Below are 4,369 nucleotides of genomic sequence, written 5' to 3' on the forward strand. Positions count from 1 at the left end.
CCTCCTCCTCCTCCTCCTCCTCCTCTTCTCTTAACCTTCTGAAATCTTGCCTGTGCAGTCTAATGTTCCCTCTGGGAATAGCCTTCTTTTCTCTTAGGTGCTTCTCAACCTGTGTGTTGTATGCCCTTTGAGGTTGAATGCCCCTTTCACAGAGTTCATGTAACACATATCCTGCATATTAGATATTTACCATACAGTTCATAACAGCAGCAAAATTTTGGTCATAAAGTAGCAATGAAAATAATTTTATAGTTGGGGGTTATCACAATATGAGGAACTGTAGTAAAGGGTTGCAGCTTTAGGACGTTTGAGAGACTCATCCCACTCATTCATTCAGGAGACACTGTGGTTGACACTGTCCACAGCCCCCGTGAGGATTCACTGTTAGCCAGTCAATACCTTGATAGCATTTATGTTTTTAGAGATTTAGTTCATGTATTTATGTATTTGTGTGTAACCATGTGTATGTGTGTAAGGGGGAATTCTATGGGGGTAAAGAAGAAGCCAGATCCCTTTACTTTGGAGTTATAGTCATTTTGTGGAAGGGGCCTTTTGTTACACGGGTGCTGGCTTCTGAACTCAGATCCTCATGTGGAACAAATGCTCTTATCTCCTCAGTCCTTTGTCAGGCTTTCCTAACATATAATGTAGGACTCGGTAGCAACAATATTCAACACAGTGGACTTTGGAAGTTGGAGGCCGCTGGATCTGAGGTTAAGGCAATCTTAGAGCTGCAGTCCCTCCCCTTGCTAGAATGCAAACTTTGACGTTTCTTGCTTCACAACTGAGACAAAACATTTCTGCCATCCCAAATATTCTGTGTTCCTATGCCATCGGTCTCCTCTATCGGTGGCTCCAGACACTCAAGCTGCGCTTGCTGTCAGCATGGATTAATGTTGCCTATCCTAGAGCGTCGTATAAATGAGAAGCATATAGTGCGCGCTCCTTTGTGTCTGGCTTTCTTTGGCTCAGCTTGTTTCTGAGATGTGTGTACATTGTCTTGTGAATCCTGGCCGCCCTTCTCTATAGCTGAGCTGGGGCCTACTTCTTGTAATGAGTGCTTTTCTGATCCTCTATTGATCTGACAACACCAGTGTGGAGTTGCTCTGAGAGGTGAAGCTGCTAGAGTGCCTATGTGGACTTCTGGTTTGGAGGACCACCAGAAGTTTTAAAATGTTTTTTTCATTACTTCTGTGAAAATGGCCAGGATTTGCTCTAACAGGTCATGTGGATAACACTTGATAGGATGTACATGAAACCACCAAACTCCGTGATGGCTGAGGCATCAATGGTGCTTGCTATTGCCACTTCTCTCTCCCAGCCCAATTTCATTATTTTCTAGATGTGTAGATGTTTCTGTGATGACTAATGATATTTAATGACTTCCCGTATACTTATTAATATGCATACATAATTATAAATACATTGTCTATATATTTTCTCTTAAGAAGTACTTGCTCTGGCTGGTGAGATGGCTCAGCCAGGAAGAGCACTGACTGCTCTTCCAAAGGTCCTGAGTTCAGATCCCAGCAACCACATGGTGGCTCACAACCACCCATAATGAGATCTGATGCCCTCTTCTGGTGCATCTGAAGACAGTTACAGTGAATTACTGATTCGGCCGGAGCAAGCGGGCTAGCAGAGGTCCTGAGTTCAATTTCCAGCAGCCACACACATGATAGCTCACGGCCATCTGTACACCATAAATAAATAAAAATAAATCTTAAAAAAAAAAAAGATTTAAACAATTGTTTAAGGGACAGTGAAATGGCTCAGTGAGTAAAGAAACCTGCCACCAAATCTGATAACCTGCGTTCAAGTTCAATATCTGGAGCTCAGATGGTGGAAGGAGAGAGCAGATTGCTGAACTTCCTCCCACCGTGGCATGTACGCCCCCTCACCCAAAATAATCTAATAAAAATTGTAAATTGTTTTGGGCCTAGATTTTCATATAGGCCCAACATATAAGACCATGCATGTACATGTGACATAAAAGTAGAAATAAAATTGTCTAAGTGGACAATGAGGGCTAATATAAGGGAGGAAGGGGAGTAGGGTGTGGTGGTAGGGGAAGTACACACCACATGGCATATATAATTGTATGAAAAGCTCCTTGTGTAACAGCATGCCAGGTGTAATTGACATGTACAATGGAGAAGGTGCCTTCATTTTTAGAAGTTACACTGTATTCAAAGGCGCTATTTAAAAAATCAGTTATCAGGTATTTACTTCCTGCCGCCGGTGGGGCTAAGGCCAGAAGAGGCGCAGGCTCCTCTCAGCCGTGGACTGGCTCCTGGGGAAGTCTAAAGCTAAGCCAAACGGCAACAAACCTGCTGCAGAGGAGAAGGTGTACCTGGAGCACACCAAATCCAGGGCCACTGACTTTGAATTAAAGGAGATGGTAGTGCTGCCCCCGGAGATCGACTTCAACAAATGGCTGTCCAGCATCAGTGCGTGCGGGCGGGGAGCGGGGATGCAGCAGCTGCAGGGCAGGGAGCCTCCTGCATCTCTCTATACCCCCAGAGCAGTAGTCAACGGATAAGCTGAACTCAGGTGAACCCACTCCCTGTCACACCAGGTGGAGCAGGGGAGATTACTCACCAGGCCCTTTGTTTCTCTTCCAGCAACAACATTTTTTTTTTCACCATATCAACCTGCAGTATAGCACAGTCTCAGAATTTTGCCCAGGAGAGACGTGTCAGACAACAGCCGTGTGCAACACACGACACTACTGGTATGACGAGCAGGGGAAGAAGGTCAAGTGCACCGTCCCCCCCCCCCCCCCCCCCCCCCCCCCCCGACCCCAGTGTGTTGACTTTGTCATGAGCTCTGTGCAGAAGCTAGTAACTGATGAAGATGTGCTCCCCACAGAATACGGCAGAGAATTCCCCAGCTCCTTCGAGTCCTTGGTGAAGGAGATCTGCAAGTATCTGTTTTACGTGTCAGGCCACATCTACTGGGCCCTTTGAGCTGCAATGGACCCTTGAACACACTGTACGTGCCTCGCATCCTCTTCGCCAGAGAGTTCAACCTGCTTGACCCCAATGGCACCGCTGTCACGTGCAGGACCTCACTGAGGTGCTGTGCAGCAGCCTGGGTAACAGTGATGCCACTGGGGATGGGGCTGGCAGTGGGGCTTCTGGAGCACAGAACCACGCGAAGGAGAGATGAGTCTACAGGGCCAGATGGGTGCGCATGTGCAAAAAGACAACCGTGTGTCTGTGCGTGCGCACACATGCCCGGGCATGCAGGTGACAAAGTCTGAGGGCCCCGGGCTGCCCAGAGTGTGGGCTCCATGGATGCTGCTGGAGTCACGGCAAGCTTCCTGACTTCCCTGTTGGATGGATGAGTGCTGTTTGTAGCGAAGAGCCTTTTGGAGTCATTCATTCATTCAACAAACATTTATTGGACTGATGTTTTGATTTTCCTTCTGTGGGGTTTTCCTTTCATGTGCCTCTTGCCTTCCCCTCCCCGCCTCCCCCCTCGCCCCGGGGTGGGGGGGAACTCTGTGGCTTTGAAAGGAGCAGCTTGCGAGAGGTGCTTATGGGGCTTGCCCTGCAGATCTGGAGTTCCGCTGTATGGTTTGGGGATGGGCTTTTCCAGAGGCCTGCCCTGCAGCTTTCGTCCCTAGCCCTTGCCTGGATCTTGGCTCAGAGTCCCTGGGGTAGAGAGGTCTGCCTGGGGTGACCCAGGAGGGCCCACACCTGCTACTTGCTCCTATCACCTCTTCTTGCTGCCTGTATAGGGGCCAGGGCAGTCCAGGACCTGGCTGAGGCCCTGTGTGGAGACAGAGCTGTCAGTGAAAGACAGAATCTGCTTTAGTTCATCTGTTCAGACAGAATAAAAAAAATTCTCTCAGGTCAGAGCCTGTGTCCTCTCAAAAAACATTCAGTTATCCAACGGGTAAAATATTTGTACTTGTGCTTTTGAAAATAAATTTTATCATACCTGCAAGATAACCCCAAAGAATATTGTTTCGGTGGACAGGAAGACACACAAGAATAATGTAATATCGTGTAGTTATTACATTTACGTTAACTGTAAAACTGTGGGCTCGAGAGATGGGTCAGTGGTTAAGAGCACTTGCTGCTTTTACAGAGGACCTGGATTTAGTTCCCAGCATACACATATTGGTTTACAACCACTTGTAACTTCAGTTCCAGGAAACCTAATGCGTCTCTCTGGCTTCTTTGGGCACTAGGCATACACAGAGCGCACATACATTCATTCAGGTAGGCAAACATCCATGCACATAGAAAAATTTTAACCCTACAAAAGCCAATTCCCTTTTCTGGGCTCTGTGCATGCACAAATGCACACACACGCACACACACACACACACACACACACACACACACACAAATGTAAG

The 4,369-nt window shown here is 47.4% G+C and overlaps 1 pseudogene; it reads left to right on the plus strand.

Moving 5' to 3' along the window:
- The first annotated feature begins 2,125 nt into the window (after positions 1 to 2,125).
- On the plus strand, positions 2,126 to 3,171 carry LOC116087464 (annotated as a pseudogene).
- The last annotated feature ends 1,198 nt before the right edge of the window (positions 3,172 to 4,369 follow it).

Source organism: Mastomys coucha, unplaced genomic scaffold, assembly GCF_008632895.1.
Source record: "Mastomys coucha isolate ucsf_1 unplaced genomic scaffold, UCSF_Mcou_1 pScaffold13, whole genome shotgun sequence".
In the NCBI taxonomy this organism is placed as follows: Eukaryota; Metazoa; Chordata; class Mammalia; order Rodentia; family Muridae; genus Mastomys; species Mastomys coucha.